At 37.8% G+C, this 14,542-nt stretch overlaps 1 long non-coding RNA gene across 2 annotated transcripts; it reads right to left on the bottom strand.

The window, feature by feature from the left end:
• Positions 1-349: 349 nt before the first annotated feature.
• LOC133831003 (uncharacterized) lies at positions 350-13,916 on the bottom strand. 2 transcript variants are annotated; one of them, XR_009892343.1, is made up of 5 exons: positions 13,650-13,916; positions 13,484-13,530; positions 11,204-11,624; positions 1,132-1,496; positions 350-1,044 (listed from the first exon to the last, which is right to left on the bottom strand). It is a non-coding gene; the product is annotated as an uncharacterized LOC133831003 (long non-coding RNA). The 2 variants fall into 2 exon arrangements; XR_009892342.1 differs by lacking the exons at positions 350-1,044; positions 1,132-1,496 and adding an exon at positions 10,760-11,049 and having other exon boundaries at positions 13,650-13,899.
• Between the last annotated feature and the right edge of the window lie 626 nt (positions 13,917-14,542).

The following is a 14,542-nucleotide window of genomic DNA, read 5'->3' on the forward strand; positions in this document are numbered from 1 at the left end:
GTTGTTTTGCTATATTGTCATTATTGATTATGAGTGCACGAGCATTAATGTTCGAACAGGACTTGGTCATGGCAAGTGACCGAGAACCCTAAGCTCCTCGATCACTTGGGGGGCATATAAGATACCAAGCAAGCAAAACATATCAACAGGCATATGTAAACACACGAGAAAAATAAGGGAAAGCATACTACGATACTTAGGGTATTTTTAAAAATAAATAGTTTAAAGTTTTGTAAAATCAAAACAAAGTGCTATGCTAAGTTCGGTCATACGAATAGATGTTATAATAATACCAAATATTATAATATCAAATTGAAATGTTTTTACACTGCGAGTAGTTACTGCTTGGATGTAATTAATAAATTAAAAGGAAAGCTGCCTTGAGCAGCAAAATTGTCTCAACATTACGAACCGTAGTTCGCATGTTCCAGATACAAATATATACAAAAAAATAGATTATTTAAATCACTGAGCAGCAGAATGATCTGGTTGGGATTGAGGTCCCCGGATCCTCTTCAACAGCTTCGGTGCCAATCGCCAAGGAGATTTTAGGGGATTTCGGAGATTTCTGTTCCTTCGTCGGACGAGCGTCACACTATTCCAGTTTAGCCTACTTTACCTGCTCGGGAAGATAGTCGAATTTCACCTCTGGATTTTTTTTCTGGAACAAGCAGAAGCATTTAAAGGTCGCTCCTTTGAACTTCTCCAGATTGCAAGAGTTGGTTCCCTCGAGCAGTTTAACTCGCTCCTCCAGCTGATCACCAAGTCATCTTGAAGCTTGGCTACTTCTTTAAAGTTAATCTCTGAAGCCTCCATAAACTTCTCCTTGACGGCAATAACTTTGGCCACCGACTCTTGGCACTTCCTTAACTCCTCGATAAGACTGGCAACTCTAGCCTCAGCAGCCTTTTTCTCCTCAACATGTCTGGCCTTGGCCGCCTTGATCTCCTTGGCATGTCTAGCCTCAGCTGCCTTGATCTCCATGGCAAATCTGGCCTCAGTCTCCTCAGCTCGACGCTAGCTATGCCCTATGGTCAGGATACCCTGCGAACAGAAAAAGAAAAGTAAACCAGTCAGGGGCAATTAAAGAAAGTGTTGTTTGATTAAAGAAAAAAGAAGAAATACACTTACATTGAGAACATCAAACAGTCTGCGACTGATTATCTGGATGTTCTGTAGCGGAGGGAGATGCAAAAAATCTTCCTGGCTACGGCGCTGCTTCGATAGCCTTTGCAACTAGTGGGTAGCATGGTAGGCGCCACTCAGCAGGTAGTTGGCCGAAGGTCTCCCCGCCTGCTCGGGGGTAAGGATATTGCAAGGAAGAGGAGGAGGTGTCATGGTCCTGGAAGGAGTGGGCGCTGGAGGGTCCTCTATTCGAGCTTTTTTCTTGGAGGGATCACTGCTGCTCTCAACAGGGTGCCTCTTGCTTGCTCGCTTTTTGCTTGCTAGAGCTTTGCCGTTTGTGTATATGTCAAAGGCTTCCTCAGAAGGCATGACTGCAAGACAAAAATAAATGATCAGACAATATAATTTAAAGGAGTAAGGGAATAATGAAAGGAGAAATTGTAAGTAATATACTCGAGCTATTATTACTGGTCGATATATTATTAATAGAACTAATTTACACTCACTCTCTGCCTCGAAGAAGTCTGAATTAAAATTACTGGTCGTAAATTTAAAGTTGCCATCCCTGTCAAATAAATGACAGGGGATAGGAAAGCTATATAAGAGTGAGAAGTCTATACCGTTCTCATCAGAAGACTCAAGTACACGGCCGGTGTACTCCAGAAGTTTTTTCTTGCCCTTCCCTTGTAGGGCAGGGGCAGTAGTAGCCCAAGGGTAGCTGGATGGTTCCTGGATGGTCACTCACGCCGTCTCGAGGGTTGTGACACATCTTGCTATTGCTCGGGGATTTCTTCTCCAATTAAACTCCCCATGATGGACTCCCTCACTTCCTAGTGAGGTGCCAAAAGGCCGACCAGCCTTATATTGCTCTCATTAACCAGCTCCTTAATGCTCTTCTCAATATTCGTCATGCTGGCCAGAGTTGCGGCCCTCATCTCCATCTCTGGATTGTGGTCTGGTCGGTACCATGGACCTAGACACAACATCAAGGTTCTAAGGACGGTGAAGGAAAAACTGACATAAATTAAATGACCAGCAATTGAGAAATTTACCACCTTATGTGAAGGCCAGGTTGTCGGCGACCAGGTCTATCATAAGGAAGTACTCCTGGAAGTAATTTCCTATGTTGGTTTTGTAGGTAAAGCCACTCAAGAATATGCGAGAAAATTCCTGGTGACAAATGTGGAAAAACCCCGTCTTGTTTTGGTTGAGGTTGGATTTGAGATCGAAAAGATAATTGATCTCATGTGGTGTAGGCACATGCCACTTTTTATGGTTGTAAAGGATATAGAGTGCTGATAGCACTCTATATCCATTGGGTGTAATTTGGAAGGGGGCGACCTCGAAGTAATTGGCCACCCCTTGAAAAAATTCTTGCAGGGGCAAGATTTCACCTGCCTCAAAGTGAAACGTCGACCAGGCGCTGAAGGCGCCTCCAGGTATGTTTGCCCTTTGGTCAGAGGTAGGTTTGACTAAAGTAACCCCAAGAAGACTATACTTCTTGAGGTATATTGTCACCGTCCTAGCCGATATGACACTAGGAGGCGCGACGTACTAGTGAACTTCTAGTCAAAGGTCGTCGCGAGGCCGGGCTTTGGGTTGAATTTCTAGTGGTGCAAAATATACAGGTTGAGGATCATTTGAAGGACCCTCAGTGTTGGTTGCTGGTTGGTTAGAAGAAGAATGGGTGGTTTTCTTTTTCCTACGAGCTATTTTTTTGACACGACCCATGTGTGACTGGCGGTCTGGAGAATTGGTCGTGGGGTTTTGTTTTGAAGATGGAAAGCCAGAGAAAGGAAATGATGGTTGCTCTTGATCTTCAAACAGCAACACGAGAAAATCGTGGTCTATTGGCCTCTCACCTCCCCAAGGATCGTGCATGAATATCTAAGAAATGTAAAGGGGAAATGAGAATCTACGACCAATAGATAGAAGAAGAAGAAATGTAAGGATAATGTTGCTCGTGTATAAAAGTTAAGCTTTTATACGACCCGCAACATTCTAACATAGACACGAAAAACATGCGAGCAGTTTGGAAAAATGGAGAAAAAAATGGAAGTGAAATTTTTTTTCAAGAAAACTTTTCGACTCCGAAAAACAGGCAGGAAAAACCCAGTTTTTTCGAAAATAGTAAAATTGAATTTTCACTTCGATTTCGGGCCCTAAAACAGTATTCCCATTTTCCACATTAACTTCTAAGCCTCACCTAATGTTTTTTACTACCTAAAATTCCTAGTCTATCATGTTTCTGCATACGAACCCGATTACCCAAAGTTTTTTCTCAAGAACATTAAAAACCCAAACTAGAAAACTTACGATATTTATTCTAAATTGTACAACAGAGAAGATGAGTTCAAAATTTACTTGGATTGCGGTTTTCATAGAAATCACGAAGGTTTTTGCTCGGAGCTAATCGAACACGTCTCGGATCACCAAAGCTTTCTGGGTTTTTCTTGGGAAGTTCTTCTGAGTTCTTGAGGAAAGATAAGGATACAATAAAAAGTGAAAAGTGAGAAATGAGATATATTTATACAGATCGTGGTGCAGATAAAGAGGTAATAATGGGGGTAAGATTTCAATGCATTGGAAATCGTATTAGTCGTCAAAATATTTTTGGGAAACTGTAAAGGTCATGATGGCTTACTTTTCCGAAAAGGTGCTGACAAATGTGACAGATTAGACGAATCGCTAGTCGAGTAAGTTTATTAAATGCTACTCGCATTAAAATAAACTTTGAGGGGCAAATGTTTACCAAAAAAGATTCATCTGATGACATGGCAAGACTAGTACGCACGTGGGATGCGCATGACCATTTTAGCAGTTACGTTTCTGGTCGACCATTGACCAGAGGAGAATTCACTCAGTAGAAGGTTTATTTCGTGGGCGACCAGGCTGGTCGTAGTATATCAGATACTTTCCATTGATATGTGATCTCGTATTTATGTAATAAATGTAATTTCCATTATTATTTGAGATACACTTGTATTAAATATAATCAAGGCCCACCGGCCCATAAGGAGATCATTGAGCCTATAAATAGGACTGAAAGGATTCATTTGAAGGATCTTTGGATCTAGAGAGAGCGAATTATTATTTTTACGCAATACCTTGTATCTTTTTGTTGAGCTTGAGAAACTCAGTAAACCCTAGTTTGTTGATCGCAGGTTTTCATTACATTAATAAGAACACTATGTGGACATAGGTCATTACCATCTCCTAGGGCCAGACCACTATAAATCTTTGTGTCATTTATCTTTTTGTCTAGAATTCATCTCATTTTTGTCTTTTTACTTGACTCCGTGTTGTTGACCAAATCAAGGGTCAACATATATGTTTATGGTGCGGTTATTATTGTGATTGGTTGGACTTGCCCGTGGGCTGATTCTGGATATGAACATTAGGGCTGAGGGGTTTAGTCAGTGATTGCGTACTGATTCAAAATGTATGTACTCAAGATGGTTAATTGGACCTGGTAATGTTAGGGTGGGGGCTGTAGATGACAGCTAGGGTTGGAACCCTCCATCTGTCGCTAGAATTTGCAGCAGATGTCTGCTAGTATGCGAGTAAGGTTGCCAAATCAGGTTACGGAGACTAGATGGTTGAGATAGCAGATTTCATTGAGGAAAAGTTGCTTCGTATATCTTGATAGTGAGGGCACCAGTGTTGGTTTAACCTGGGGATTAAAATGGATAAGAGTTACCATATGGAAGGCTTTAGAAGCATTATCCTTTAGTGGTCATAGAAGGTTTGGGTTTTCTCAAGAACTAATTAGTGGATGGGCATGATTAATTCTGTTCTTGATGATACGAAGATGGTAGGTCATGACAAAGTAGTTGTGTCATGAATATGCAGCAGGAGGATGCCCGGATGTGGTGGTAAATGGTACCCCAGACCCAGAATATTGTTATGAGGGGTTGGGAGGAATTCAGATGGTGATTTGATAAAAGAACTGCTTGACACAGTTTGACCTGGAAGGTTAATGAGTTTGTGAATTCGGATCAGAATGGCAAGACAACGATAGAGTATGTCAATAAACTTGATGGGTTGGTCAATTCACTTGGGATTTGATATAAGCAGATGTAGCTCGGAAATAATGATTTATATAAGGATTAAACTCTGGGATGGCCCAGAGTATTAGGATCACTCCAGTGCATGAGATTTGGGCAGCAGGGAAGGCCTTGCTATTAAGGACATAAGAGATCAGATATGGAGTGTGAATGTCGTAGGGCAAGAAACACAGGTAATGGTATTCCCATTTGCGGGATCAAGTAAGGGCATATGCCTAGTAAACAGAAAAGAAGAACCCTTGATAGTTCTACTACTCCTGGTTTTGATAGGAAGGGTTATAGTTTAAAAGTTAACCGCCAGGGCAGTGATGGGGATGGTAAAGTTATTTAGTATACACCAGATGCGAGAGACGTTGTCTTGGTGGATGTCAAGTGAAGGCATGTTTTCTACATGAAATAGTTCAGTACTTTGGGGTGGATTACCCGAGATTGGAGCACGGAGGATTGGTCTGCCCTATTACAGTCAGAGTCCGGGGCTAGTCCCTTAGAGGTGACCGGTTGACTTGTTAGTCCTCGTTCTTTATTATATAATGAGTTGGAAGAATTCGGTGTTGCGTATCTCCCAGAAAAGATTCAGATATGAAGTACATGCCTCAAGGTTGTTATACGGTGGGGCTTGAGATATTAGAGCCTGTTGGGGGAAAGTTAGTAACTTTTCAAAGAAGAATTGGAACAGAAATTGTAAAAGGTTTATAGTAAAAGTGATTGAGCTTGTCATATGAGAGCCTTGATATGAGCCTGAGTGGGAGCTAATTTGTTAGACAAGGGAGAACCATGGATTACAGGAGATATCATTTGAAGTATATTAGTTGGACTGAATGGAAACTGGGTTAGCCAGTAGGGTTTCAGATGGACATGCAAGGAGTTGTTGGATACGCTTCAGGCTTTGGGTATGGATAGACTTGATATCAAGGACATCATGAAGAGTGATATTAGCTTAGCAGAAAGAATTTATGATTCAGTTGAAGAAATATTTTACTTAAGGATGGATTAGACGGAGTATCATATCATGGGACTCATGGACATCGCCTGTTATGGATGAAGAGTTTGATTGCCCAGTTGCAAGACAGGACAATGTTCTTACGAATTGATCATTGATCTAGTTATTACCAGCTGAGGATAAGGGAAAGAGACATTTCAAAAATTATTACTTGTACCAAGTGGGACGTGATGAATTATTAGTGAAGGTTCTTAACTGACCAATGCTTCAACAACACACGTAAGTTTGACAAGCAAAGAATACAGGAATGACATGGATGGCCCACATCCAGATTGGTTAGAAATTTTTTTGTCTACTCCCAACTAGAAGCAAAATGTGAATGACTACTGCATTGATAATACTAAAATTGATGAGGCAGGTTTCAGGTAAGGCTTCAAAATATGTAAGCTTCGATTTCTCCAAAAACATTCAAGGTCATGCTATAGGAAGTGGTTGAACCATGTATGAAGTAATTCAATCAGAAGTCACAAAGAAATTATTGAAGAACGCCAGAGGTATGAGAAGTATAGTGAGACTGATGGACAGGTCGTCTACTACTTGAAGTATCTTTGAAGACAGCTACACCTGAAATTGGGAGGATAGAAGAACCCAAAGTTAGACTAATGGATAGTTTTGTATCATATTTTCAGAAGGAATAATAAGTACTAGCAGCACCCTATGGTATTCGAGCTTGTGTGGAATGGATAGATATGGAAGGGCAACATGAAGGATATTGTCTTTGTTTAAGACATGAAACTGAAAGGACGGTTATTCATGCCTCACGATAGATGAAAGAATAAGAACACGAATGTTATATATGGAATATAAAGTGACGGTGATGCTAGATAACCATAGTTAAGACATAGTGCTGGCACCTACAAAATAGAAGTGAATGCAGTAGTGTAAAGGATTTAAGCATGTGGTCATCAGTAGAGGAATAACTTTGAGGCCAGAACCCAGCAGAAATTAGTGGGTGATTCATATTAGAAACCCTTTATTGTATAAAGGAAAATTAATATGGAAGTTGAATAGGACGCCACGAATTACAGTAAGATCAGACGAGGTAACGATCAGGACTAATATGGTATTTGCAGTTGATAGTCGGCAGATGTAACTTTATGGACGACGAAGTTCAGGGAGGGGGTCTAGTGGGAATCGTTAAGAATCCAGCTATCTTAGCATCAATGAATTAAGATATGTAGAACAGATGAGTGATTCGATGGAACTTGGTGTTAAGGTGGAAATTCTAGATGCATATTGTAACTAGGAAATTTAAATGGATGTTGGAATCTAAAATCCGTATATTGAAAGGTAAAATGGTATAGTGGTGGATGATAAGAGTGGACCACATTAGACGGCAAGTAAGAAGGTTGGACATGAAAAGTTGCAACTCAGCTGATTGAGTTAACACACTTTGGTTCGTGTGAACAAGTAACATAACATGGTATCTGATAGTATTGGGTTGAGACCCTTTATTTTCCAATTTCTGGAAAGAAGATAGGAAACAAAGGGAATAAAAATGAACCTAGAATTATTAGTTATCTTTGGATAAACTGGCAATCTGAAGAAGTGATTCAGATTTTAAAGGAATACACTGCGAATGTGCAAGTGTTTGGGGCTATGAGATAAGTATAGTCCCTTGATTGAATCGTCAAAATGGTGAATGTCGGTCAGCAACTAGGGTGACTCAACGTAGGGAGAATGAGGTACTTGTTCCAGGTAGTAAAATGATAGACAAAGAATTTTGTGAATCTGTGCTGGTTTGGGGAAACCAATAAAGTTATTGGGATTATTAAGGCAGAAGTGTTTGCCTATCTAAAAGGACATAAGAGTTTGCATGTTTCAAGTATGGGAACACGAAGTTCTAGAACGGGAGGCTTGTATTTCTCCGAATATCGCAGACAAGAAAGAAGATAATATTTTGGGAAAGAAAGAGGATTCTTGACTCTCAATTTAATAAGGTTTCTGAGATCGTACCAAGGGTTAGGCCGGGGGCCTACAAGTTAGCCTTACCCTAGTATGGGTGGTAGCTTATGAGTAATGTTGGTGCCAATGACAAGACAGGAAATGTACAATAATTACTGCTAATGAGGTAAGGAGACCTTGGGATTTCAACAGAGTTATTGCGTAAGGGAAAAGCTAATGGAATTATGATAAGGAAGTAAAGTCTTATGGAACAAGATAACCATTCTAGTAAGAATATTGTTGAGGGATAAAAAGGTAAAGGACTGGACTCTGAGATTATAGTCATATTTACAGGATTTATACCCCGAGATGTTTGAGTAAATTTCGAGGACAAAATTCTCAGTAGGAGGAGATAATTGTAACGAACCAAAATTGCTAATAGGGCTTAGGGCCTTGATTAGCGTGCCTGGAGAGCATAATTGGTATATGAATGTTTAAATGGTTAAATGCATGATTATGTGGCATACATGATTAATATGATTATAAGGATATATTATATGCAGGTTTATGAGTATTAGATATGCATGTGGGCTCTTTATAGCTTATAAGGGCATATTTGTAATTTTGGCCCGTTAAGGGCATAAATGTGAATATATGTGATAAATTGTTGAGACCACATTATTATGTGGATATATTTGCAACATATGGCTCGAGATGGTCCTAGTGAGTGGATTAGCGAAATAATCACAACGGGGTTTAATACCCGGCTCGGTGGGAGCCTAGGGATATTTTTGGGAATTTAGAGAATATTTTGGGATATATTAAATATTGAATAAGTAATTGGTAATTAGTAAGACATGACAGGGTTAATTTGTAGATGGTATGAATATTTGAGGAATTATCAGGAACTGGAGAAAATGACTATTTTACCCTTAGAGACAACTTGAGGGCTAACAAAATTAGAAAGGCAAAAAGGTCTTCTTGCTTAGAATTAAAAGATATACCTAGGGGAAGTAGGCAGAAATTCTAGGAAGCATCTCACTCTTTCTCCCTCTCACTCACGTGTCTCTCTCCCTCTCTTTGAACCTTGAACTAAGGAAGAAAGCATAGAGGAACTTGAGCTTGGGAGCTGAAGGAAATAAAGGAGAAGGACTTAGGATAGGCTGAAGGGAAAAGCTAAGGGAGAAAGTTGGGAGTTGAAGCTGATCATGGCTGGGTTAAACTGAGGAATTAAGTTGAAGAAGGGCAGAAGATTGCTGGAGAACTCAAACTGTAATTAAGGTAAAAATTCTATTTCTTCATCTTTGAGTTTCTGGTTCGAGTTTAGATAGTATTATAAGTGATTGGTTAGTTCTAAAGTTGGTGTTAGTGAGAGTGTGAATTGCTACTAATTTGGAGTTGAGGTTTTGTGTTTAAATTGAGTGAGTAAAGGTCCTAAATTCGTAGCTAAGTTTGGCAGTGGTTGTGAGGTTTGAATTTTGGGAATAATGGTTGGGAAAAGTGTGAGAAAACCTGGGAATTCTAGGCACAAGGGGGCGCGCTGTGACCCAGCTCAGGAGCGTCGCCTCCTGTGTGCCGAGATGGCCCTGAGTGACTCTCTGATTTGGGGGCGCGCCTCAACCCTAAGGGGCAAGTCACGGCCTGACTCCCCCCTGATGCTTGAAGATGGAGCCTCTAGCTTGGGGGCAAATCGCAACCCTTGGAGCTAGGTCGCGGCCCGCTTAGGGATTTTTTCCTTAGATTGGTTCTTAAGGGTAGTGAGGCTCGGGGGGGTTCGAACCTAGACGCTCAGGAAAATTTCTACTGCCCGGTTTAGTAGAAATCGAGGTCCTTGAGGCTAGTTTTTGTCTCCTAGGTATTTATTTGGATTAGAAGTTAACGATTACCCTTTTGCCATTGTGACTAGGTTTACCACCAAGGCCCAGGACTGAGGATCGTGCTCGGGACCATTCTGTATCCTTCGCTCGGAATACATGGTAAGAAAACTACACCCTTGAGTGGTTGTAAGCAAACTGAGATTCCCAATACTTGAACATGTGTACTGTATGGCTGAATGATTGATTTAGCATATGAGAATGAACGACCTAAGAGAGACAGGGCTGGCCACTATGAGCTGGGGTCAGCTAGATAAACACTAGACTCGGCCTAAGCGAGCCGGAGTCAGTGGAGTAAACAGAGGGCGCGACCTAAGGGCGCTGACCCTGAATATTGCATATTGATTGAGATAAATTGCTGAACGTATATGTTTACTAATATTAGTTTGATGTCTATGACTTGTTGAATATCTTAATGACTGTCCTATGATTGACTGGATGCTACTGTTGCTCTTTTATTTGAATTGTTACCTATAGTCTATTGTTAGTTGAGTCTGGTAAATTATATCAGTTGTCTTTATACTGTTGCTTAGCTGTGCATGTTGTTTTAAGTTTTCTTGCTAGGCTTTGGCTCACGAGTGCTACGTGGTGCAGGTAAGGGAGTTGATTGCTGGACCAACCATGAGTTAGAGAGCTTCAGGGGCGGTGTGTACAGATGCGGCCTACTCGATAGGCACAATCAGGATAACTTGAGAGGAACTAGGGTTAAACCCTGTTTTGCTGCTTATGATGACTAAATTGTATTCGTTTATCTTTTATTAATCTGTAAATTGATTTTTGGGATCCCGTTTGTGAACTTAACATTTTAATGAAAAATAACCATTTTATTGACCAAATCATTTATTATTCAACATTGACTTAGTCTTTAATTACACACTTAAGTTCAAACCACTTACTTAGTAGGTTAAGCACTATTTTTTTAAACACATAGTGTAACGATCCTAGTTACCCAGGGCATTTCAAGGAACCTCGAGAATGTTATCCATGTGAGGTAATGGATCCTCAGGGATGCCAGCCATGTTCAGGTTAGCGGTCGCACCACGACCCCTGCCCCTTCCTCTTCCTCGACCAACTCTTCTCCCTTTGCCCCTTACTACTCCTTTAGATGACATGATGGAATTATGAAGTCCAAATGGATTTGATCATGAGAAAAGATTGAATCTAATTCTTAGAGGCTCTACTACTAGAAGGAATAATGAAAGAAAACTACTATTTTAATGCTAACAAAACAAACAGAATTCAAAATAACTTACGACACTGTGAGTCATGTTTGTTGCCCAGTCTTCAATATGTATGTTGAGGGATTCCTTGAAGCCAAGAGTTGAACGACTAACTCTGATAACATTTTATAACGCCCCTAATTTCCTATCTCTATTAAAATTATAATTTTCATAATAACTTCATAGATTACATAATCTAACTGAAAATACAGTGGGTCTTTATCTAAAATAGATGCAGAGATTGGATCCAATGTTCAAAACAAAAGAGAATTTGATGCAGTCTTAAAAATAAATAAGTACACCCCACTGATAAATTAACATAATGAAAGACTCTTAGGCACTATGGCGTTCCAGATCATTTTCTCGTTCAATGGCTCCCCACAGCATACATACATACTTATGAAAAACTGACTCAGTTCACCATGCGTGCCAAAAAAGTCTACCTAGTGTCTACCTGCAAGGGGGAAAGTAAGAGGGTGAGGTAAAAGCCTAGTAAGGAAATACAAACACAACATACATGCATAAGTGACATATCTCATAAATTCTTAACATACCTTTCTTATAAAAATCATTATCAACATAAGTCATAGTCCTAAACATGAGATTATTTTGAAACATAAGCATAATCGTACAAGATTCATTTGCAACATAAGCATAAGCATTCAACACAAGATCACAGCTCCCCTACTGTCCAATGATTTGCACATAAGCATACAACATAAGATCATGGCTCCCCTATTGTCCAATGATCACATGTGACTCCCTTTTGGTCACTTCCATGGCACCCTTTCGGCCATAATTCACCTAGCACCCTTTTGGCTATGATTTACCTAGCACCCTTTTGGCCATAATTCAACTGACACGCTTTTGTTTATGAATTTCTCTGACACCTTTTTGGCCAGAATCTTAGGCACGTTTTCCTTTAATAATGTTTCAGCACTAGGACAAGCAAACACAAACAATACTGTACATATCTCATAGCTAGTGCTCCTTCAGAAACAAAACTGAAAATCTAGCTAACTTTCTTCCCTCAAGTCCAAGCACAAAATCCAAATAGCACAAGACCACTTCCTTGAAATCCTAAACTTAACAAATACAATTTGGTCTCAATCACAATCCATACTTACACAAGCATATCACAAAAGTTTTCATGAACTTGTATACTTTCTAAGTGCCTATGTCGAAACCTATAGGTCACAAAGAATTTCACAAAACTCATAATACAAGAAATACAACTTATCATGCTACCACTTATACATAAATCATCGACTAAATCACATTAGAATTTTAACAAATCCATACTTTGAAATTCAAGACTTCCCTTGAATGTACAAAAATGTGACACTTTATTTTACCAAATTTTAATCAAACTCATGTCTCACCTTACCCAAAGCTCATAGCATGTTTGAAAGAATTTTTTTTTTTTTAAATCTCTAAGGACCTAAAATTTTTTAAAAAGACTAATAATTCTCACATTTTTAGTAAACCCATTTCTAACATCATTTTTTAAAAATAGTTTTCTCAATTTTTAAACCATAAAAATCTGCATGTGTTTTTATTAAAGAAAATTCATTATTAAAGTATTAAAATCGCATTTCACTTATATAAATTCTAAAATGTCAATTTTTAAGACATAAAATGTGCTCTTTTTAAAACTATTGATAATTTACTATAAAACATAAAACCAAAATCAGCAAGTAATATTTTATTTAAACAAGCTCATATTCATGTTAAATCATTAAACCTAACATATTTCTATATTTTCATGCATTCCAAAAAAAATACAATTATCATGATCAAAGACAGATCATTTCTACAAAACAACAAAAAAAAAATTATTCAAATATACTATTAATCATAAAGAAATACAACAAATTCATGTTTCCTAATTTAAATATACATTCCTCATATATTATTGAGATGCACAACATTATCATATAATCAACTTCATACTAGCATACTTCTCTATAGTAGATAAACAATAATTATACATCATATTTCTCATGTTCATATGCTCAAACCTTGCACCATATCCCTTATTCAAGAAACATGAGATCAAGACTCAAAAAAAAAAAAAAAAAATCATACCACAATGTTAGGCCGAAACATACACAAAATATACTCTTGTTTCTAAAAAAAATTAATTAAACACAATCATCCTTCTAATCAAGAGATCATCACCATACACATACTCATCAAAACCATATAATAAAACATTGACATATTTTCTTAAAACATCAAATAATAATCCATGGGCATAAACAAGAATTAAGTCAATATCAAATCAACAAAAAAGGTAGGAAATCCTATTACCTTCTTTGTAGTGTTCAAGAACACAAAGCAAATCAATCCTTAGGCACCTAGGGATTTCGAAATACACCACCAAAAGAAAAGAGGAACATACTTCTTAGAATTGAGAAGAATAAACATAATCTTAGATGATCAAATCCAAAACCAAAATCAAGATAAGAACACATACCTAGAGATTCTTGAAACCCCTTCCTCTTCTCCTTCTTTCTCTATTTTTATTTCTCTTTTTCGTGCTCTCCTCCGCCTCTTTCTTTCAATATTTTTATACCCACCAAAATGATTCTCCAAGGCTCACATTTTCTTCTTTTCATAAAATTTTAGTGACCTAACCATAAGGATAAACTCTAGTGTGAAAACTAAAATCCTCTCCCACCAAATAAGCCTAAATCCTATCATTTCCTCTCATTACATCTCACCTTAACCCTATCACAATGTAAACGCAATCTAAAAGATAAGTCTTGTCATCTTATCCCAAAAGATGACAACCCATTTTCCTCCCCTTTTTATTTTCTTAAATGAATTAAAATAAAAATAAAACAAACATCCACACACACTATTTCAGCACACAGACATTTAATAAAATAAATGTAACTTATTCTTATTTATTTTTAGTTTTGATGGTTTATCATTTTATTAATTTGGTATATCTATTTACAAAATCTTTGTTGTTTCTCAGTATCAACAATTGCTAATTTAAAAATGTGAACATTTGTTAACTTGTAAAAAAGAAAGAGGTTCATCTATTATAATTTAGCGAAATTTGCGACGAAAATCTATTAGTTTAAAATGTTGCACTTAAGTCTTTAAGTAGCTTTTTGTGGCAAAAATCAGTATGTAGTCTAAAAGATTATGCGTAAGTCATTAAATAGTATTTTGGTTACAAAAGTCATATTTTACGCTAATTTTGTCTTTATTTTAATTAATTAATAAAAAATGACATAATTCTAATATTGAAAAATTATTTAAATTTTGTTTTAAAAATAAAAAATTATTTAGAAATTTTAACATGAAAAAATTATTTATTTTTGATTAAACTAAGTTTAAATTTAAATTTAGTTAAAA

The sequence above is a fragment of the Humulus lupulus genome, chromosome 4 (genome assembly GCF_963169125.1).
Source record: "Humulus lupulus chromosome 4, drHumLupu1.1, whole genome shotgun sequence".
In the NCBI taxonomy this organism is placed as follows: Eukaryota; Viridiplantae; Streptophyta; class Magnoliopsida; order Rosales; family Cannabaceae; genus Humulus; species Humulus lupulus.